This window comes from Rhinichthys klamathensis, unplaced genomic scaffold (assembly GCF_029890125.1).
Source record: "Rhinichthys klamathensis goyatoka isolate OS25496 unplaced genomic scaffold, OSU_Roscu_1.1 h1tg000001l_1, whole genome shotgun sequence".
NCBI classification, from domain to species: Eukaryota; Metazoa; Chordata; class Actinopteri; order Cypriniformes; family Leuciscidae; genus Rhinichthys; species Rhinichthys klamathensis.
This window is the reverse complement of record NW_026606555.1, coordinates 4601347-4624112: the sequence shown is the minus strand read 5'-3', so window position 1 is coordinate 4624112 and position 22766 is coordinate 4601347. Positions and strand designations below refer to the sequence as shown.

Below are 22766 nucleotides of genomic sequence, written 5' to 3'. Positions count from 1 at the left end.
CCTTTTAGAGGAGAGGCGCAGCAGAATGGAATGCCGATTGAGTTTCTATAAACCGTCAAGACTATATTTTCAAGGATCATTTCTATAGTTTTTTGCTTGGAAATGTGTTTTGAAAGTGTTTGTCTCCCAACCCACAATGAAGAGTAATGATGCTCCTTTCTGAGCGTGAATTGGGCGCAGAGCAGCGACTTTGGTTGTGATCTCTGTGTCGTTGATGAACGTTATGTATTGCTTTTTGCAATATTGAAGAAAGGAGTGTGTTCTGAGTGGTGTTTGGCATTTAAGTCTCATTTTGGAATTTCTTTGTTTTTGCATCTGTAGGTCCCATGCAGGAAACTTTGTTGAAAGGCAGAACCGTTTGATATGACGCAGGACTGTGTGTTGTGTAAGACAGCAGTTGCAAAAAGTGGGTTTTATGGTAAAGAGTGCTCTGGATATGTGCTCAGTTTGAGGTCAGCCATTGCAAGTTTTCCAAGAACGCAATCAAAGTCAAGTGTCTGAAATGCCTACGTTAGCAATTGTTGGTAGGTGCGGGACTTTTTCGTTGGACGTCAACTCTGTGTCGTTGATGAAGTTTCTGTGTAGCTTTTGTCGATGTTGAAGAAAGGGGTATATAATCTGAGCGTTGTTTGACATTTGTGCCTTTTGAGAAAGTGGATTGTTTTAGAAGCTTTTCTGAAATGCGTTGTGGCAATCCAATATTGGAAACAGGAGCCCAGGACCAATGGAGCAGCTCCCGGCTAGGACAAGACATCAATCTTGAGCATTTCCACCAACTCACATTCCAAACTTGGAACCACCCACAGCTGTAGGCAATGATGGCCTAATGGAGGTCACCGTACAATTGGGAACTCTGCTACACTCAAGGCTAGATGGTTCTAAGTACAGAATCCTTCAGTATGAGGTGCTGAAGCACACGTTGGCCAAGAGAGAACCGGCTGAAGAGTAAGAAGACAGAGACAGACTTGCAACATCTTCTTTTTAATGATTTTGCCTTTCTTCAGTTGTGTATTCCCCCTTTAAGGTGGCCTAGCGTTGAAACAGACGTGGGGAACAAAGCCGCCACTGATACCACAGCCCGGAAGGAACCTAAGTTCCAGTTTACATTCCTAAGTTCTTGGCTAAATAAAAGATAATTTCTGTTAACCCTGCTCCCGTCTCTCTTGTGGTTGTGTTTTGTGGCAGCTTAAACCTCTCCTCGTCTTGGGGCCCGTGTCACGGCGTCCTTTGAATAAAGCGAACGTTGTCTCATCCGAGATGCAATACCGCATCACTGCAAAAACTTGAAATGTTTGCAGCGATGTGGTATTGCATCTCGGATAAGACAGCAGATACGAAAATCAGGTGCTATTGAAAAAACGGGGCCTGACACGGGTTCATTTCACATTTCGATGTCAGCCATAGCATGTTTTCTAAGTGCACGACCGACGTCAGCTTGTTTCTGAAATGTCTACATAAAGAATTGTTAATGTACCTGTGACTTTTCTTTTCAAAGATTTTCTACATTTAGCTTCAACAAATGTCAACTACAAAGCATGACACGGGCAGCTATGCTTACAAAAAAGTATGACATTATGGATTGTTGTGTGTATTCCACATATCTTAACAGTAGGCTTCAAAGAGATTGTGGAAGTCCTTTCTGCTTTTGGCTCCGATGTATGCGCTAAAATGTCACGTAAACTTTAAAGCCCACAAAATTCAACTAGGCAAAACCCTTTTAGAGGAGAGGCGCAGCAGAATGGAATGCCGATTGAGTTTCCATAAACCGTTAAGACTATATTTTCAGAGATCATTTCTATAGTTCTTTGCTTGGAATTGTGTTTCAAAAGTGTTTGTCTCCCAACCCACGATGAAGAGTAATGATGCTCCTTTCTGAGCGTGAATTGGGCGCAGAGCAGCGACTTTGGTTGTGATCTCTGTGTCGTTGATGAACGTTATGTATTGCTTTTTGCAATATTGAAGAAAGGAGTATGTTCTGAGTGGTGTTTGGCATTTAAGTCTCATTTTGGAATTTCTTTGTTTTTTCATCAGTAGGTCCCATGCAGAAAACTTTGTTGAAAGGCAGAACCGTTTGCAATGACGCAGGACTGTGTGTTGTGTAAGACAGCAGTTGCAAAAAGTGGGTTTTATGGTAAAGAGTGCTCTGGATATGTGCTCAGTTTGAGGTCAGCCATTGCAAGTTTTCCAAGAACGCAATCAAAGTCAAGTGTCTGAAATGCCTACGTTAGCAATTGTTGGTAGGTGCGGGACTTTTTCGTTGGACGTCAACTCTGTGTCGTTGATGAAGTTTCTGTGTAGCTTTTGTCGATGTTGAAGAAAGGGGTATATAATCTGAGTGTTTTTTGACATTTGTGCCTTTTGAGAAAGTGGATTGTTTTAGAAGCTTTTCTGAAATGCGTTGTGGCAATCCAATATTGGAAACAGGAGCCCAGGACCAATGGAGCAGCTCCCGGCTAGGACAAGACATCAATCTTGAGCATTTCCACCAATTCACATTCCAAACTTGGAACCACCCACAGCTGTAGGCAATGATGGCCTAATGGAGGTCACCGTACAATTGGGAACTCTGCTACACTCAAGGCTAGATGGTTCTAAGTACAGAATCCTTCAGTATGAGGTGCTGAAGCACACGTTGGCCAAGAGAGAACCGGCTGAAGAGTAAGAAGACAGAGACAGACTTGCAACATCTTCTTTTTAATGATTTTGCCTTTCTTCAGTTGTGTCTTCCCCCTTTAAGGTGGCCTAGCGTTGAAACAGACGTGGGGAACAAAGCCGCCACTGATACCACAGCCCGGAAGGAACCTAAGTTCCAGTTTACATTCCTAAGTTCTTGGCTAAATAAAAGATCATTTCTGTTAACCCTGCTCCCGTCTCTCTTGTGGTTGTGTTTTGTGGCAGCTTAAACCTCTCCTCGTCTTGGGGCCCGTGTCACGGCGTCCTTTGAATAAAGCGAACGTTGTCTCATCCGAGATGCAATACCGCATCACTGCAAAAACTTGAAATGTTTGCAGCGATGTGGTATTGCATCTCGGATAAGACAGCAGATACGAAAATCAGGTGCTATTGAAAAAACGGGCCTGACACGGGTTCATTTCAAATTTCGATGTCAGCCATAGCATGTTTTCTAAGTGCACGACCGACGTCAGCTTGTTTCTGAAATGTCTACATAAAGAATTGTTAATGTGCCTGTGACTTTTCTTTTCAAAGATTTTCTACATTTAGCTTCAACAAATGTCAACTACAAAGCATGACACGGGCAGCTATGCTTACAAAAAAGTATGACATTATGGATTGTTGTGTGTATTCCACATATCTTATGCCTCGTTTCCACTGAGCGGTACGGTACGGTACAGTTCGGTTCGGTTCGGTACGCAATTATTTGCGTTTCCACTGTCAAAAGTTGTGAATGGTACCAAAAAGCCGAACCGTACTGTACCACTTTTTGGGTACCCTTCCGTTGGGGTACCTAGCACAGTGGTACGGTACTAAAAGGTGGAGCTAGACTCACTGCAGAACCTTGATTGGTTGACAGAGTATCGTCACTTGCGCGTGCTACAAGGGCATTAGAAGCATACAGTTAAAATATAATACTACTGTTATTGTGTCACGAAATGTAGTTTTAAGAGTTTTTCAGGCGAGAAAGTAGTTTTTTAAAGCTCAAATCTGTGGTTTATTTATAGATTTATGATCATTTGAAGATCCATTCCAAGCAATCACCGGGTGCTCGGCGCTCAAGTACCCCGCCTGGAGCAGCCTTTCCCCGGCTAGCCGTTCTGATGTTTGCCGCTGACTCTGACGTCTCTGTAGTGGTTAAACATGAGATATAATTCGTCTTGTACAGACCTAACAGGCGATCTTTGGTCTCGTGAATCTATAATTCGTTCCCTGGCCAATAGTTTTGGCAGAAGGCTAAGTGAAGTTTCATATATTTGAGCGCTGAATTTGTATAATTGACTGAATTGTTTGCTTTGTTATTAAAGCTTTACTGTATATATTTTGTACCTTTTACTTATACTTTTATAATGGCTATTATTGATAAAACTGAAATTCAACAAAAATAGATAGTTTTGTCATTTATTTTATTTTATTACAAGATCATCTGTAATGTTGTTTATTGCAACATTTGTACCAATGCAATATGCAATACATTGCCTGGAATATGTTTAATATTTTTAAATTTAAACGAAAAGAGGCAGGATTGTGTTTTATATTTAGTTTTGTTATAAATATAACGTTACATGCAGTGAATATAATCAATAGGCTATGCGTTGCCTGAACCACATTTGTGTGCTTATAATGTTTAAAATGTATTTAAATTAAATCGAAAAGAAGCAGAGTGGTGTTTTATAACATATTTCGTTTTATTGTTGCCTAAAATGTACATAACCGGAGTAGCAGAGCGAGCTGAGTGGCGCATTCAAGAACGCGCTGTTCCATCAGCAGAATTACTGGACTCGCGTCCTCGGGATCATTCTCCTGAGTCGGACTTTGCGTGGCTACTTGGTATTGAGAAACGCCTAATGCCAGCGCTTGTTTCTTGTGACAAACATCCCGAGAAGCAAGAACAAGATCTGCTGTCTGGCATCCATTGTTGTTTACTATGTCGCTTTCTTCGCGCGAAAATGACGTCGATCGCTTCTCTCCGGCAAACACCATGCCTATCAAGTAAGGGTACTGTTGGCAGTGGAAACGCTAGCCGGATCATGCTGTACCGACCCGACCCGTACTGTACTGTACCGTACCGTACCGTAAGCCTCAGTGGAAACGAGCCATTAACAGTAGGTTTCAAAGAGATTGTGGAAGTCCTTTCTGCTTTTGGCTCCGATGTATGCGCTAAAATGTCACGTAAACTTTAAAGCCCACAAAATTCAACTAGGCAAAACCCTTTTAGAGGAGAGGCGCAGCAGAATGGAATGCCGATTGAGTTTCCATAAGTCGTTAAGAGTATATTTTCAGGGATCATTTCTATAGTTCTTTGCTTGGAAATGTTTTTCGAAAGTGTTTGTCTCCCAACCCACGATGAAGAGTAATGATGCTCCTTTCTGAGTGTGAATTGGGCGCAGAGCAGCGACTTTGGTTGTGACCTCTGTGTCGTTGATGAACGTTCTGTATTGCTTTTTGCAATATTGAAGAAAGGAGTGTGTTCTGAGTTGTGTTTGGCATTTAAGTCTCATTTTGGAATTTCTTTGTTTTTGCATCTGTAGGTCCCATGCAGAAAACTTTGTTGAAAGGCAGAACCGTTTGCAATGACGCAGGACTGTGTGTTGTGTAAGACAGCAGTTGCAAAAAGTGGGTTTTATGGTAAAGAGTGCTCTGGATATGTGCTCAGTTTGAGGTCAGCCATTGCAAGTTTTCCAAGAACGCAATCAAAGTCAAGTGTCTGAAATGCCTACGTTAGCAATTGTTGGTAGGTGCGGGACTTTTTTGTTGGACGTCAACTCTGTGTCGTTGATGAAGTTTCTGTGTAGCTTTTGTCGATGTTGAAGAAAGGGGTATATAATCTGAGCGTTGTTTGACATTTGTGCCTTTTGAGAAAGTGGATTGTTTTAGAAGCTTTTCTGAAATGCGTTGTGGCAATCCAATATTGGAAACAGGAGCCCAGGACCAATGGAGCAGCTCCCGGCTAGGACAAGACATCAATCTTGAGCATTTCCACCAACTCACATTCCAAACTTGGAACCACCCACAGCTGTAGGCAATGATGGCCTAATGGAGGTCACCGTACAATTGGGAACTCTGCTACACTCAAGGCTAGATGGTTCTAAGTACAGAATCCTTCAGTATGAGGTGCTGAACTACACGTTGGCCAAGAGAGAACCGGCTGAAGAGTAAGAAGACAGAGACAGACTTGCAACATCTTCTTTTTAATGATTTTGCCTTTCTTCAGTTGTGTCTTCCCCCTTTAAGGTGGCCTAGCGTTGAAACAGACGTGGGGAACAAAGCCGCCACTGATACCACAGCCCGGAAGGAACCTAAGTTCCAGTTTACATTCCTAAGTTCTTGGCTAAATAAAAGATCATTTCTGTTAACCCTGCTCCCGTCTCTCTTGTGGTTGTGTTTTGTGGCAGCTTAAACCTCTCCTCGTCTTGGGGCCTGTGTCACGGCGTCCTTTGAATAAAGCGAACGTTGTCTCATCCGAGATGCAATACAGCATCACTGCAAAAACTTGAAATGTTTGCAGCGATGTGGTATTGCATCTCGGATAAGACAGCAGATACGAAAATCAGGTGCTATTGAAAAAACGGGCCTGACACGGGTTAATTTCACATTTCGATGTCAGCCATAGCATGTTTTCTAAGTGCACGACCGACGTCAGCTTGTTTCTGAAATGTCTACATAAAGAATTGTTAATGTGCCTGTGACTTTTCTTTTCAAAGATTTTCTACATTTAGCTTCAACAAATGTCAACTACAAAGCATGACACGGGCAGCTATGCTTACAAAAAAGTATGTCATTATGGATTGTTGTGTGCATTCCACATATCTTAACAGTAGGCTTCAAAGAGATTGTGGAAGTCCTTTCTGCTTTTGGCTCCGATGTATGCGCTAAAATGTCACGTAAACTTTAAAGCCCACAAAGTTCAACTAGGCAAAACCCTTTTAGAGGAGAGGCGCAGCAGAATGGAATGCCGATTGAGTTTCCATAAACCGTTAAGACTATATTTTCAGGGATCATTTCTATAGTTCTTTGCTTGGAAGTGTGTTTCGAAAGTGTTTGTCTCCCAACCCACGATGAAGAGTAATGATGCTCCTTTCTGAGCGTGAATTAGGCGCAGAGCAGCGACTTTGGTTGTGACCTCTGTGTCGTTGATGAACGTTCTGTATTGCTTTTTGCAATATTGAAGAAAGGAGTATGTTCTGAGTGGTGTTTGGCGTTTAAGTCTCATTTTGGAATTTCTTTGTTTTTGCATCTGTAGGTCCCATGCAGAAAACTTTGTTGAAAGGCAGAACCGTTTGCAATGACGCAGGACTGTGTGTTGTGTAAGACAGCAGTTGCAAAAAGTGGGTTTTATGGTAAAGAGTGCTCTGGATATGTGCTCAGTTTGAGGTCAGCCATTGCAAGTTTTCCAAGAACGCAATCAAAGTCAAGTGTCTGAAATGCCTACGTTAGCAATTGTTGGTAGGTGCGGGACTTTTTCGTTGGACGTCAACTCTGTGTCGTTGATGAAGTTTCTGTGTAGCTTTTGTCGATGTTGAAGAAAGGGGTATATAATCTGAGCGTTGTTTGACATTTGTGCCTATTGAGAAAGTGGATTGTTTTAGAAGCTTTTCTGAAATGCGTTGTGGCAATCCAATATTGGAAACAGGAGCCCAGGACCAATGGAGCAGCTCCCGGCTAGGACAAGACATCAATCTTGAGCATTTCCACCAACTCACATTCCAAACTTGGAACCACCCACAGCTGTAGGCAATGATGGCCTAATGGAGGTCACCGTACAATTGGGAACTCTGCTACACTCAAGGCTAGATGGTTCTAAGTACAGAATCCTTCAGTATGAGGTGCTGAAGCACACGTTGGCCAAGAGAGAACCGGCTGAAGAGTAAGAAGACAGAGACAGACTTGCAACATCTTCTTTTTAATGATTTTGCCTTTCTTCAGTTGTGTCTTCCCCATTTAAGGTGGCCGAGCGTTGAAACAGACGTGGGGAACAAAGCCGCCACTGATACCACAGCCCGGAAGGAACCTAAGTTCCAGTTTACATTCCTAAGTTCTTGGCTAAATAAAAGATCATTTCTGTTAACCCTGCTCCCGTCTCTCTTGTGGTTGTGTTTTGTGGCAGCTTAAACCTCTCCTCGTCTTGGGGCCCGTGTCACGGCGTCCTTTGAATAAAGCGAACGTTGTCTCATCCGAGATGCAATACCGCATCACTGCAAAAACTTGACATGTTTGCAGCGATGTGGTATTGCATCTCGGATAAGACAGAAGATACGAAAATCAGGTGCTATTGAAAAAACGGGCCTGACACGGGTTCATTTCACATTTCGATGTCAGCCATAGCATGTTTTCTAAGTGCACGACCGACGTCAGCTTGTTTCTGAAATGTCTACATAAAGAATTGTTAATGTGCCTGTGACTTTTCTTTTCAAAGATTTTCTACATTTAGCTTCAACAAATGTCAACTACAAAGCATGACACGGGCAGCTATGATTACAAAAAAGTATGTCATTATGGATTGTTGTGTGTATTCCACATATCTTAACAGTAGGCTTCAAAGAGATTGTGGAAGTCCTTTCTGCTTTTGGCTCCGATGTATGCGCTAAAATGTCACGTAAACTTTAAAGCCCACAAAATTCAACTAGGCAAAACCCTTTTAGAGGAGAGGCGCAGCAGAATGGAATGCCGATTGAGTTTCCATAAACCGTTAAGACTATATTTTCAGGGATCATTTCTATAGTTCTTTGCTTGGAAATGTGTTTCGAAAGTGTTTGTCTCCCAACCCACGATGAAGAGTAATGATGCTCCTTTCTGAGCGTGAATTGGGCGCAGAGCAGCGACTTTGGTTGTGACCTCTGTGTCGTTGATGAACGTTCTGTATTGCTTTTTGCAATAATGAAGAAGGGAGTATGTTCTGAGTGGTGTTTGGCATTGAAGTCTCATTTTGGAATTTCTTTGTTTTTGCATCTGTAGGTCCCATGCAGAAAACTTTGTTGAAAGGCAGAACCGTTTGCAATGATGCAGGACTGTGTGTTGTGTAAGACAGCAGTTGCAAAAAGTGGGTTTTATGGTAAAGAGTGCTCTGGATATGTGCTCAGTTTGAGGTCAGCCATTGAAAGTTTTCCAAGAACGCAATCAAAGTCAAGTGTCTGAAATGCCTACGTTAGCAATTGTTGGTAGGTGCGGGACTTTTTCGTTGGACGTCAACTCTGTGTCGTTGATGAAGTTTCTGTGTAGCTTTTGTCGATGTTGAAGAAAGGGGTATATAATCTGAGCGTTGTTTGACATTTGTGCCTTTTGAGAAAGTGGATTGTTTTAGAAGCTTTTCTGAAATGCGTTGTGGCAATCCAATATTGGAAACAGGAGCCCAGGACCAATGGAGCAGCTCCCGGCTAGGACAAGACATCAATCTTGAGCATTTCCACCAACTCACATTCCAAACTTGGAACCACCCACAGCTGTAGGCAATGACGGCCTAATGGAGGTAACCGTACAATTGGGAACTCTGCTACACTCAAGGCTAGATGGTTCTAAGGAAAGAATCCTTCAGTATGAGGTGCTGAAGCACACGTTGGCCAAGAGAGAACCGGCTGAAGAGTAAGAAGACAGAGACAGACTTGCAACATCTTCTTTTTAATGATTTTGCCTTTCTTCAGTTGTGTCTTCCCCCTTTAAGGTGGCCTAGCGTTGAAACAGACGTGGGGAACAAAGCCGCCACTGATACCACAGCCCGGAAGGAACCTAAGTTCCAGTTTACATTCCTAAGTTCTTGGCTAAATAAAAGATCATTTCTGTTAACCCTGCTCCCGTCTCTCTTGTGGTTGTGTTTTGTGGCAGCTTAAACCTCTCCTCGTCTTGGGGCCCGTGTCACGGCGTCCTTTGAATAAAGCGAACGTTGTCTCATCCGAGATGCAATACCGCATCACTGCAAAAACTTGAAATGTTTGTAGCGATGTGGTATTGCATCTCGGATAAGACAGCAGATGCGAAAATCAGGTGCTATTGAAAAAACGGGCCTGACACGGGTTCATTTCACATTTCGATGTCAGCCATAGCATGTTTTCTAAGTGCACGATCGACGTCAGCTTGTTTCTGAAATGTCTATATAAAGAATTGTTAATGTGCCTGTGACTTTTCTTTTCAAAGATTTTCTACATTTAGCTTCAACAAATGTCAACTACAAAGCATGAGACGGGCAGCTATGCTTACAAAAAAGTATGACATTATGGATTGTTGTGTGTATTCCACATATCTTAACAGTAGGCTTCAAAGAGATTGTGGAAGTCCTTTCTGCTTTTGGCTCCGATGTATGCGCTAAAATGTCACGTAAACTTTAAAGCCCACAAAATTCAACTAGGCAAAACCCTTTTAGAGGAGAGGCGCAGCAGAATGGAATGCCGATTGAGTTTCCATAAACCGTTAAGACTATATTTTCAGGGATCATTTCTATAGTTCTTTGCTTGGAAATGTGTTTCGAAAGTGTTTGTCTCCCAACCCACGATGAAGAGTAATGATGCTCCTTTCTGAGCGTGAATTGGGCGCAGAGCAGCGACTTTGGTTGTGAGCTCTGTGTCGTTGATGAACGTTCTGTATTGCTTTTTGCAATATTGAAGAAAGGAGTGTGTTCTGAGTGGTGTTTGGCATTTAAGTCTCATTTTGGAATTTCTTTGTTTTTGCATCTGTAGGTCCCATGCAGAAAACTTTGTTGAAAGGCAGAACCGTTTGCAATGACGCAGGACTGTGTGTCGTGTAAGACAGCAGTTGCTAAAAGTGGGTTTTATGGTAAAGAGTGCTCTGGATATGTGCTCAGTTTGAGGTCAGCCATTGCAAGTTTTCCAAGAACGCAATCAAAGTCAAGTGTCTGAAATGCCTACGTTAGCAATTGTTGGTAGGTGCGGGACTTTTTCGTTAGACGTCAACTCTGTGTCGTTGATGAAGTTTCTGTGTAGCTTTTGTCGATGTTGAAGAAAGGGGTATATAATCTGAGCGTTGTTTGACATTTGTGCCTTTTGAGAAAGTGGATTGTTTTAGAAGCTTTTCTGAAATGCGTTGTGGCAATCCAATATTGGAAACAGGAGCCCAGGACCAATGGAGCAGCTCCCGGCTAGGACAAGACATCAATCTTGAGCATTTCCACCAACTCACATTCCAAACTTGGAACCACCCACAGCTGTAGGCAATGATGGCCTAATGGAGGTCACCGTACAATTGGGAACTCTGCTACACTCAAGGCTAGATGGTTCTAAGTACAGAATCCTTCAGTATGAGGTGCTGAAGCACACGTTGGCCAAGAGAGAACCGGCTGAAGAGTAAGAAGACAGAGACAGACTTGCAACATCTTCTTTTTAATGATTTTGCCTTTCTTCAGTTGTGTCTTCCCCCTTTAAGGTGGCCGAGCGTTGAAACAGACGTGGGGAACAAAGCCGCCACTGATACCACAGCCCGGAAGGAACCTAAGTTCCAGTTTACATTCCTAAGTTCTTGGCTAAATAAAAGATCATTTCTGTTAACCCTGCTCCCGTCTCTCTTGTGGTTGTGTTTTGTGGCAGCTTAAACCTCTCCTCGTCTTGGGGCCCGTGTCACGGCATCCTTTGAATAAAGCGAACGTTGTCTCATCCGAGATGCAAAACAGCATCACTGCAAAAACTTGAAATGTTTGCAGCGATGTGGTATTGCATCTCGTATAAGACAGCAGATAAGAAAATCAGGTGCTATTGAAAAAACGGGCCTGACACGGGTTCATTTCACATTTCGATGTCAGCCATAGCATGTTTTCTAAGTGCACGACCGACGTCAGCTTGTTTCTGAAATGTCTACATAAAGAATTGTTAATGTGCCTGTGACTTTTCTTTTCAAAGATTTTCTACATTTAGCTTCAACAAATGTCAACTACAAAGCATGAGACGGGCAGCTATGCTTACAAAAAAGTATGACATTATGGATTGTTGTGTGTATTCCACATATCTTAACAGTAGGCTTCAAAGAGATTGTGGAAGTCCTTTCTGCTTTTGGCTCCGATGTATGTGCTAAAATGTCACGTAAACTTTAAAGCCCACAAAATTCAACTAGGCAAAACCCTTTTAGAGGAGAGGCGCAGCAGAATGGAATGCCGATTGAGTTTCCATAAACCGTTAAGACTATATTTTCAGGGATCATTTCTATAGTTCTTTGCTTGGAAATGTGTTTCGAAAGTGTTTGTCTCCCAACCCACGATGAAGAGTAATGATGCTCCTTTCTGAGCGTGAATTGGGCGCAGAGCAGCGACTTTGGTTGTGAGCTCTGTGTCGTTGATGAACGTTCTGTATTGCTTTTTGCAATATTGAAGAAAGGAGTATGTTCTGAGTGGTGTTTGGCATTTAAGTCTCATTTTGGAATTTCTTTGTTTTTGCATCTGTAGGTCCCATGCAGAAAACTTTGTTGAAAGGCAGAACCGTTTGCAATGATGCAGGACTGTGTGTTGTGTAAGACAGCAGTTGCTAAAAGTGGGTTTTATGGTAAAGAGTGCTCTGGATATGTGCTCAGTTTGAGGTCAGCCATTGCAAGTTTTCCAAGAACGCAATCAAAGTCAAGTGTCTGAAATGCCTACGTTAGCAATTGTTGGTAGGTGCGGGACTTTTTCGTTGGACGTCAACTCTGTGTCGTTGATGAAGTTTCTGTGTAGCTTTTGTCGATGTTGAAGAAAGGGGTATATAATCTGAGCGTTGTTTGACATTTGTGCCTTTTGAGAAAGTGGATTGTTTTAGAAGCTTTTCTGAAATGCGTTGTGGCAATCCAATATTGGAAACAGGAGCCCAGGACCAATGGAGCAGCTCCCGGCTAGGACAAGACATCAATCTTGAGCATTTCCACCAACTCACATTCCAAACTTGGAACCACCCACAGCTGTAGGCAATGATGGCCTAATGGAGGTCACTGTACAATTGGGAACTCTGCTACACTCAAGGCTAGATGGTTCTAAGTACAGAATCCTTCAGTATGAGGTGCTGAAGCACACGTTGGCCAAGAGAGAACCGGCTGAAGAGTAAGAAGACAGAGACAGACTTGCAACATCTTCTTTTTAATGATTTTGCCTTTCTTCAGTTGTGTCTTCCCCCTTTAAGGTGGCCTAGCGTTGAAACAGACGTGGGGAACAAAGCCGCCACTGATACCACAGCCCGGAAGGAACCTAAGTTCCAGTTTACATTCCTAAGTTCTTGGCTAAATAAAAGATCATTTCTGTTAACCCTGCTCCCGTCTCTCTTGTGGTTGTGTTTTGAGGCAGCTTAAACCTCTCCTCGTCTTGGGGCCCGTGTCACGGCGTCCTTTGAATAAAGCGAACGTTGTCTCATCCGAGATGCAATACCGCATCACTGCAAAAACTTGAAATGTTTGCAGCGATGTGGAATTGCATCTCGGATAAGACAGCAGATACGAAAATCAGGTGCTATTGAAAAAACGGGCCTGACACGGGTTCATTTCACATTTCGATGTCAGCCACAGCATGTTTTCTAAGTGCACGACCGACGTCAGCTTGTTTCTGAAATGTCTACATAAAGAATTGTTAATGTGCCTGTGACTTTTCTTTTCAAAGATTTTCTACATTTAGCTTCAACAAATGTCAACTACAAAGCATTACACGGGCAGCTATGCTTACAAAAAAGTATGACATTATGGATTGTTGTGTGTATTCCACATATCTTAACAGTAGGCTTCAAAGAGATTGTGGAAGTCCTTTCTGCTTTTGGCTCCGATGTATGCGCTAAAATGTCACGTAAACTTTAAAGCCCACAAAATTCAACTAGGCAAAACCCTTTTAGAGGAGAGGCGCAGCAGAATGGAATGCCGATTGAGTTTCCATAAACCGTTAAGACTATATTTTCAGGGATCATTTCTATAGTTCTTTCCTTGGAAATGTGTTTCGAAAGTGTTTGTCTCCCAACCCACGATGAAGAGTAATGATGCTCCTTTCTGAGGGTGAATTGGGCGCAGAGCAGCGACTTTGGTTGTGAGCTCTGTGTCGTTGATGAATGTTTTGTATTGCTTTTTGCAATATTGAAGAAAGGAGTATGTTCTGAGTGGTGTTTGGCAGTTAAGTCTCATTTTGGAATTTCTTTGTTTTTTCATCTGTAGGTCCCATGCAGAAAACTTTGTTGAAAGGCAGAACCGTTTGCAATGACGCAGGACTGTGTGTTGTGTAATACAGCAGTTGCAAAAAGTGGGTTTTATGGTAAAGAGTGCTCTGGATATGTGCTCAGTTTGAGGTCAGCCATTGCAAGTTTTCCAAGAACGCAATCAAAGTCAAGTGTCTGAAATGCCTACGTTAGCAATTGTTGGTAGGTGCGGGACTTTTTTGTTGGACGTCAACTCTGTGTCGTTGATGAAGTTTCTGTGTAGCTTTTGTCGATGTTGAAGAAAGGGGTATATAATCTGAGCGTTGTTTGACATTTGTGCCTTTTGAGAAAGTGGATTGTTTTAGAAGCTTTTCTGAAATGCGTTGTGGCAATCCAATATTGGAAACAGGAGCCCAGGACCAATGGAGCAGCTCCCGGCTAGGACAAGACATCAATCTTGAGCATTTCCACCAACTCACATTCCAAACTTGGAACCACCCACAGCTGTAGGCAATGATGGCCTAATGGAGGTCACCGTACAATTGGGAACTCTGCTACACTCAAGGCTAGATGGTTCTAAGGACAGAATCCTTCAGTATGAGGTGCTGAAGCACACGTTGGCCAAGAGAGAACCGGCTGAAGAGTAAGAAGACAGAGACAGACTTGCAACATCTTCTTTTTAATGATTTTGCCTTTCTTCAGTTGTGTCTTCCCCCTTTAAGGTGGCCTAGCGTTGAAACAGACGTGGGGAACAAAGCCGCCACTGATACCACAGCCCGGAATGAACCTAAGTTACAGTTTACATTCCTAAGTTCTTGGCTAAATAAAAGATCATTTCTGTTAACCCTGCTCCCGTCTCTCTTGTGGTTGTGTTTTGTGGCAGCTTAAACCTCTCCTCGTCTTGGGGCCCGTATCACGGCGTCCTTTGAATAAAGCGAACGTTGTCTCATCCGAGATGCAATACCGCATCACTGCAAAAACTTGAAATGTTTGCAGCGATGTGGTATTGCATCTCGGATAAGACAGCAGATACGAAAATCAGGTGCTATTGAAAAAACGGGCCTGACACGGGTTCATTTCACATTTCGATGTCAGCCATAGCATGTTTTCTAAGTGCACGACCGACGTCAGCTTGTTTCTGAAATGTCTACATAAAGAATTGTTAATGTGCCTGTGACTTTTCTTTTCAAAGATTTTCTACATTTAGCTTCAACAAATGTAAACTGCAAAGCATGACACGGGCAGCTATGCTTACAAAAAAGTATGACATTATGGATTGTTGTGTGTATTCCACATATCTTAACAGTGGGCTTCAAAGAGATTGTGGAAGTCCTTTCTGCTTTTGGCTCCGATGTATGCGCTAAAATGTAACGTAAACTTTAAAGCCCACAAAATTCAACTAGGCAAAACCCTTTTAGAGGAGAGGCGCAGCAGAATGGAATGCCGATTGAGTTTCCATAAACCGTTAAGACTATATTTTCAGAGATCATTTCTATAGTTCTTTGCTTGGAAATGTGTTTCGAAAGTGTTTGTCTCCCAACCCACGATGAAGAGTAATGATGCTCCTTTCTGAGCGTGAATTGGGTGCAGAGCAGCGACTTTGGTTGTGATCTCTGTGTCGTTGATGAACGTTATGTATTGCTTTTTGCAATATTGAAGAAAGGAGTATGTTCTGAGTGGTGTTTGGCATTTAAGTCTCATTTTGGAATTTCTTTGTTTTTGCATCTGTAGGTCCCATGCAGAAAACTTTGTTGAAAGGCAGAACCGTTTGCAATGATGCAGGACTGTGTGTTGTGTAAGACAGCAGTTGCAAAAAGTGGGTTTTATGGTAAAGAGTGCTCTGGATATGTGCTCAGTTTGAGGTCAGCCATTGCAAGTTTTCCAAGAACGCAATCAAAGTCAAGTGTCTGAAATGCCTACGTTAGCAATTGTTGGTAGGTGCGGGACTTTTTCGTTGGACGTCAACTCTGTGTCGTTGATGAAGTTTCTGTGTAGCTTTTGTCGATGTTGAAGAAAGGGGTATATAATCTGAGCGTTGTTTGACATTTGTGCCTTTTGAGAAAGTGGATTGTTTTAGAAGCTTTTCTGAAATGCGTTGTGGCAATCCAATATTGGAAACAGGAGCCCAGGACCAATGGAGCAGCTCCCGGCTAGGACAAGACATCAATCTTGAGCATTTCCACCAACTCACATTCCAAACTTGGAACCACCCACAGCTGTAGGCAATGATGGCCTAATGGAGGTCACCGTACAATTGGGAACTCTGTTACACTCAAGGCTAGATGGTTCTAAGTACATAATCCTTCAGTATGAGGTGCTGAAGCACACGTTGGCCAAGAGAGAACCGGCTGAAGAGTAAGAAGACAGAGACAGACTTGCAACATCTTCTTTTTAATGATTTTGCCTTTCTTCAGTTGTGTCTTCCCCCTTTAAGGTGGCCTAGCGTTGAAACAGACGTGGGGAACAAAGCCGCCACTGATACCACAGCCCGGAAGGAACCTAAGTTCCAGTTTACATTCCTAAGTTCTTGGCTAAATAAAAGATCATTTCTGTTAACCCTGCTCCCGTCTCTCTTGTGGTTGTGTTTTGTGGCAGCTTAAACCTCTCCTCGTCTTGGGGCCCGTGTCACGGCGTCCTTTGAATAAAGCGAACGTTGTCTCATCCGAGATGCAATACCGCATCACTGCAAAAACTTGAAACGTTTGCAGCGATGTGGTATTGCATCTCGGATAAGACAGCAGATACGAAAATCAGGTGCTATTGAAAAAACGGGCCTGACACGGGTTCATTTCACATTTCGATGTCAGCCATAGCATGTTTTCTAAGTGCACGACCGACGTCAGCTTGTTTCTGAAATGTCTACATAAAGAATTGTTAATGTGCCTGTGACTTTTCTTTTCAAAGATTTTCTACATTTAGCTTCAACAAATGTCAACTGCAAAGCATGACACGGGCAGCTATGCTTACAAAAAAGTATGACATTATGGATTGTTGTGTGTATTCCACATATCTTAACAGTAGGCTTCAAAGAGATTGTGGAAGTCCTTTCTGCTTTTGGCTCCGATGTATGCGCTAAAATGTCACGTAAACTTTAAAGCCCACAAAATTCAACTAGGCAAAACCCTTTTAGAGGAGTGGCGCAGCAGAATGGAATGCCGATTGAGTTTCCATAAACCGTTAAGACTATATTTTCAGAGATCATTTCTATAGTTCTTTGCTTGGAAATGTGTTTCGAAAGTGTTTGTCTCCCAACCCACGATGAAGAGTAATGATGCTCCTTTCTGAGCGTGAATTGGGCGCAGAGCAGCGACTTTGGTTGTGAGCTCTGTGTCGTTGATGAATGTTCTGTATTGCTTTTTGCAATATTGAAGAAAGGAGTATGTTCTGAGTGGTGTTTGGCATTTAAGTCTCATTTTGGAATTTCTTTGTTTTTTCATCTGTAGGTCCCATGCAGAAAACTTTGTTGAAAGGCAGAACCGTTTGCAATGACGCAGGACTGTGTGTTGTGTAAGACAGCAGTTGCAAAAAGTGGGTTTTATGGTAAAGAGTGCTCTGGATATGTGCTCAGTTTGAGGTCAGCCATTGCAAGTTTTCCAAGAACGCAATCAAAGTCAAGTGTCTGAAATGCCTACGTTAGCAATTGTTGGTAGGTGCGGGACTTTTTTGTTGGACGTCAACTCTGTGTCGTTGATGAAGTTTCTGTGTAGCTTTTGTCGATGTTGAAGAAAGGGGTATATAATCTGAGCGTTGTTTGACATTTGTGCCTTTTGAGAAAGTGGATTGTTTTAGAAGCTTTTCTGAAATGCGTTGTGGCAATCCAATATTGGAAACAGGAGCCCAGGACCAATGGAGCAGCTCCCGGCTAGGACAAGACATCAATCTTGAGCATTTCCACCAACTCACATTCCAAACTTGGAACCACCCACAGCTGTAGGCAATGATGGCCTAATGGAGGTCACCGTACAATTGGGAACTCTGCTACACTCAAGGCTAGATGGTTCTAAGGACAGAATCCTTCAGTATGAGGTGCTGAAGCACACGTTGGCCAAGAGAGAACCGGCTGAAGAGTAAGAAGACAGAGACAGACTTGCAACATCTTCTTTTTAATGATTTTGCCTTTCTTCAGTTGTGTCTTCCCCCTTTAAGGTGGCCTAGCGTTGAAACAGACATGGGGAACAAAGCCGCCACTGATACCACAGCCCGGAATGAACCTAAGTTACAGTTTACATTCCTAAGTTCTTGGCTAAATAAAAGATCATTTCTGTTAACCCTGCTCCCGTCTCTCTTGTGGTTGTGTTTTGTGGCAGCTTAAACCTCTCCTCGTCTTGGGGCCCGTATCACGGCGTCCTTTGAATAAAGCGAACGTTGTCTCATCCGAGATGCAATACCGCATCACTGCAAAAACTTGAAATGTTTGCAGCGATGTGGTATTGCATCTCGGATAAGACAGCAGATACGAAAATCAGGTGCTATTGAAAAAACGGGCCTGACACGGGTTCATTTCACATTTCGATGTCAGCCATAGCATGTTTTCTAAGTGCACGACCGACGTCAGCTTGTTTCTGAAATGTCTACATAAAGAATTGTTAATGTGCCTGTGACTTTTCTTTTCAAAGATTTTCTACATTTAGCTTCAACAAATGTCAACTGCAAAGCATGACACGGGCAGCTATGCTTACAAAAAAGTATGACATTATGGATTGTTGTGTGTATTCCACATATCTTAACAGTGGGCTTCAAAGAGATTGTGGAAGTCCTTTCCGCTTTTGGCTCCGATGTATGCGCTAAAATGTCACGTAAACTTTAAACCCCACAAAATTCAACTAGGCAAAACCCTTTTAGAGGAGAGGCGCAGCAGAATGGAATGCCGATTGAGTTTCCATAAACCGTTAAGACTATATTTTCAGAGATCATTTCTATAGTTCTTTGCTTGGTAATGTGTTTCGAAAGTGTTTGTCTCCCAACCCACGATGAAGAGTAATGATGCTCCTTTCTGAGCGTGAATTGGGCGCAGAGCAGCGACTTTGGTTGTGAGCTCTGTGTCGTTGATGAACGTTATGTATTGCTTTTTGCAATATTGAAGAAAGGAGTATGTTCTGAGTGGTGTTTGGCATTTAACCCTCTAGGCGCCACGGTCGAGTTTACTCGACGAGATGCGGCTCTGAATAAAACGGCCGATTTTGTCAAATTGGGTGTCAAATTTCGTTCGTCCTCCCTTCCACTGGATGGCAGACATGTCATACTTCATCCCCAAATCAAAAAAACGTCATGTTTCTATACAAAATGTTCGAATTAGAGCGCATTGAATCAGTGCGATCAAAAGCGGAGCTAGTGTGCGAGTGAGGCATGTTATCAGATCCTCTCCGCAATCGCGGCGACAGTATTGTGGTGGAGACTTTGTCTAATGCCACTGGGTATGTTAGACGAGGTCGGAGTATTCATAGGAGAGTTAGGAGACAACGTGGAGGCAGGGTCAGGAGTCGAAATGACAATGACAGCAGTCCGAGCTGTGCACACTCGGCGCGCTCGCGCGAGGCAGATCTGGGCGCGATGCTCGTATCATCTCACTCATGATCTGTGCCTTGCCGTGGCGAGTGAGCGTTTGAACTAAACAGGTCGTGTCTACTTGTGTTTGTATGTCATATGAATAAAATATATTTGCCCCATACATGGAATCAGAGTGCCTACTGTATTTAGTAAATGGAAAATCTCTACAGCAAAAGGCCAATCACTACATGCATTCGGTTTGTTTCTACCATTTATTAGTAATGATTTACACAGTTTGTTTACTACTTACTATATACCTGAGCATTCAGTATTGTGCAATATAGCATACAGAAGGTGATGGACATTTTGGGGGAAAAGAAGTGCTGCATTTTATCATTTAAACATGTGACTTTTCATGAAAATTCTATAATACAAGATATGACCACCATATGACGTCATAATATGCAAATTCGATGGGAAAATGTAATCCCTACATAAACTTTGGGTCTTCCTTAATATTTCTCTAATTTACAGAAAGTCTCTATCTTTTATCACTTTTAAGATATAGCCTTTAGAAATTATGATGTCAAAATCGAACGTTTTAGGAAAAAACCTCTGGCGCCTAAAGGGTTAAGTCTCATTTTGGAATTTCTTTGTTTTTTCATCTGTAGGTCCCATGCAGAAAACTTTGTTGAAAGGCAGAACCGTTTGCAATGACGCAGGACTGTGTGTTGTGTAAGACAGCAGTTGCAAAAAGTGGGTTTTATGGTAAAGAGTGCTCTGGATATGTGCTCAGTTTGAGGTCAGCCATTGCAAGTTTTCCAAGAACGCAATCAAAGTCAAGTGTCTGAAATGCCTAAGTTAGCAATTGTTGGTAGGTGCGGGACTTTTTCGTTGGACGTCAACTCTGTGTCGTTGATGAAGTTTCTGTGTAGCTTTTGTCGATGTTGAAGAAAGGGGTATATAATCTGAGCGTTGTTTGACATTTGTGCCTTTTGAGAAAGTGGATTGTTTTAGAAGCTTTTCTGAAATGCGTTGTGGCAATCCAATATTGGAAACAGGAGCCCAGGACCAATGGAGCAGCTCCCGGCTAGGACAAGACATCAATCTTGAGCATTTCCACCAACTGTCATTCCAAACTTGGAACCACCCACAGTTGTAGGCAATGATGGCCTAATGGAGGTCACCGTACAATTGGGAACTCTGCTACACTCAAGGCTAGATGGTTCTAAGTACAGAATCCTTCAGTATGAGGTGCTGAAGCACACGTTGGCCAAGAGAGAACCGGCTGAAGAGTAAGAAGACAGAGACAGACTTGCAACATCTTCTTTTTAATGATTTTGCCTTTCTTCAGTTGTGTCTTCCCCCTTTAAGGTGGCCTAGCGTTGAAACAGACGTGGGGAACAAAGCCGCCACTGATACCACAGCCCGGAAGGAACCTAAGTTCCAGTTTACATTCCTAAGTTCTTGGCTAAATAAAAGATCATTTCTGTTAACCCTGCTCCCGTCTCTCTTGTGGTTGTGTTTTGTGGCAGCTTAAACCTCTCCTCGTCTTGGGGCCCGTGTCACGGCGTCCCTTGAATAAAGCGAACGTTGTCTCATCCGAGATGCAATACCGCATCACTGCAAAAACTTGAAATGTTTGCAGCGATGTGGTATTGCATCTCGGATAAGACAGCAGATACGAAAATCAGGTGCTATTGAAAAAACGGGCCTGACACGGGTTCATTTCACATTTCGATGTCAGCCATAGCATGTTTTCTAAGTGCACGACCGACGTCAGCTTGTTTCTGAAATGTCTACATAAAGAATTGTTAATGTGCCTGTGACTTTTCTTTTCAAAGATTTTCTACATTTAGCTTCAACAAATGTTAACTACAAAGCATGACACGGGCAGCTATGATTACAAAAAAGTATGTAATTATGGATTGTTGTGTGTATTCCACATATCTTAACAGTAGGCTTCAAAGAGATTGTGGAAGTTTCTGCTTTTGGCTCCGATGTATGCGCTAAAATGTCACGTAAACTTTAAAGCCCACAAAATTCAACTAGGCAAAACCCTTTTAGAGGAGAGGCGCAGCAGAATGGAATGCCGATTGAGTTTCCATAAACCGTTAAGACTATATTTTCAGGGATCATTTCTATAGTTCTTTGCTTGGAAATGTGTTTCGAAAGTGTTTGTCTCCCAACCCACGATGAAGAGTAATGATGCTCCTTTCTGAGCGTGAATTGGGCGCAGAGCAGCGACTTTGGTTGTGACCTCTGTGTCGTTGATGAACGTTATGTATTGCTTTTTGCAATATTGAAGAAAGGAGTGTGTTCTGAGTGGTGTTTGGCATTTAAGTCTCATTTTGGAATTTCTTTGTTTTTGCATCTGTAGGTCCCATGCAGAAAACTTTGTTGAAAGGCAGAACCGTTTGCAATGACGCAGGACTGTGTGTTGTGTAAGACAGCAGTTGCAAAAAGTGGGTTTTATGGTAAAGAGTGCTCTGGATATGTGCTCAGTTTGAGGTCAGCCATTGCAAGTTTTCCAAGAACGCAATCAAAGTCAAGTGTCTGAAATGCCTACGTTAGCAATTGTTGGTAGGTGCGGGACTTTTTCGTTGGACGTCAACTCTGTGTCGTTGATGAAGTTTCTGTGTAGCTTTTGTCGATGTTGAAGAAAGGGGTATATAATCTGAGCGTTGTTTGACATTTGTGCCTTTTGAGAAAGTGGATTGTTTTAGAAGCTTTTCTGAAATGCGTTGTGGCAATCCAATATTGGAAACAGGAGCCCAGGACCAATGGAGCAGCTCCCGGCTAGGACAAGACATCAATCTTGAGCATTTCCACCAACTCACATTCCAAACTTGGAACCACCCACAGCTGTAGGCAATGATGGCCTAATGGAGGTCACCGTACAATTGGGAACTCTGCTACACTCAAGGCTAGATGGTTCTAAGTACAGAATCCTTCAGTATGAGGTGCTGAAGCACACGTTGGCCAAGAGAGAACCGGCTGAAGAGTAAGAAGACAGAGACAGACTTGCAACATCTTCTTTTTAATGATTTTGCCTTTCTTCAGTTGTGTCTTCCCCCTTTAAGGTGGCAGAGCGTTGAAACAGACGTGGGGAACAAAGCCGCCACTGATACCACAGCCCGGAAGGAACCTAAGTTCCAGTTTACATTCCTAAGTTCTTGGCTAAATAAAAGATCATTTCTGTTAACCCTGCTCCCGTCTCTCTTGTGGTTGTGTTTTGTGGCAGCTTAAACCTCCCCTCGTCTTGGGGCCCGTGTCACGGCGTCCTTTGAATAAACCGAACGTTGTCTCATCCGAGATGCAATACCGCATCACTGCAAAAACTTGAAATGTTTGCAGCGATGTGGTATTGCATCTCGGATAAGACAGCAGATACGAAAATCAGGTGCTATTGAAAAAACGGGCCTGACACGGGTTCATTTCACATTTCGATGTCAGCCATAGCATGTTTTCTAAGTGCACGACCGACGTCAGCTTGTTTCTGAAATGTCTACATAAAGAATTGTTAATGTGCCT

At 42.7% G+C, this 22766-nt stretch overlaps 1 protein-coding gene and 12 non-coding genes across 13 annotated transcripts in view; 12 read left to right on the top strand and 1 right to left on the bottom strand.

Annotated features, from left to right (window-relative positions):
* The window catches only part of LOC130088913 (piggyBac transposable element-derived protein 4-like), a 118743-nt gene that overhangs the window by 71450 nt on the left and 24527 nt on the right, over window positions 1-22766 (bottom strand). The gene's annotated exons all lie outside the window — the stretch shown is intronic.
* LOC130094341 (small nucleolar RNA U3) lies at window positions 58-271 on the top strand. Its single transcript, XR_008807972.1, has one exon. It is a non-coding gene; the product is annotated as a small nucleolar RNA U3 (small nucleolar RNA).
* Window positions 1771-1984, top strand: LOC130091691 (small nucleolar RNA U3). The gene has a single exon (XR_008807845.1). It is a non-coding gene; the product is annotated as a small nucleolar RNA U3 (small nucleolar RNA).
* LOC130095166 (small nucleolar RNA U3) lies at window positions 4941-5154 on the top strand. The gene has a single exon (XR_008808060.1). It is a non-coding gene; the product is annotated as a small nucleolar RNA U3 (small nucleolar RNA).
* On the top strand, window positions 6653-6866 carry LOC130073543 (small nucleolar RNA U3). The gene has a single exon (XR_008804373.1). It is a non-coding gene; the product is annotated as a small nucleolar RNA U3 (small nucleolar RNA).
* Window positions 8365-8578, top strand: LOC130092523 (small nucleolar RNA U3). The gene has a single exon (XR_008807936.1). It is a non-coding gene; the product is annotated as a small nucleolar RNA U3 (small nucleolar RNA).
* On the top strand, window positions 10077-10290 carry LOC130105103 (small nucleolar RNA U3). Its single transcript, XR_008809556.1, has one exon. It is a non-coding gene; the product is annotated as a small nucleolar RNA U3 (small nucleolar RNA).
* Window positions 11789-12002, top strand: LOC130099107 (small nucleolar RNA U3). Its single transcript, XR_008808362.1, has one exon. It is a non-coding gene; the product is annotated as a small nucleolar RNA U3 (small nucleolar RNA).
* Window positions 13501-13714, top strand: LOC130093919 (small nucleolar RNA U3). The gene has a single exon (XR_008807962.1). It is a non-coding gene; the product is annotated as a small nucleolar RNA U3 (small nucleolar RNA).
* LOC130093607 (small nucleolar RNA U3) lies at window positions 15213-15426 on the top strand. Its single transcript, XR_008807957.1, has one exon. It is a non-coding gene; the product is annotated as a small nucleolar RNA U3 (small nucleolar RNA).
* LOC130079951 (small nucleolar RNA U3) lies at window positions 16925-17138 on the top strand. Its single transcript, XR_008806633.1, has one exon. It is a non-coding gene; the product is annotated as a small nucleolar RNA U3 (small nucleolar RNA).
* On the top strand, window positions 18637-18850 carry LOC130072927 (small nucleolar RNA U3). Its single transcript, XR_008804189.1, has one exon. It is a non-coding gene; the product is annotated as a small nucleolar RNA U3 (small nucleolar RNA).
* LOC130091444 (small nucleolar RNA U3) lies at window positions 21349-21562 on the top strand. Its single transcript, XR_008807812.1, has one exon. It is a non-coding gene; the product is annotated as a small nucleolar RNA U3 (small nucleolar RNA).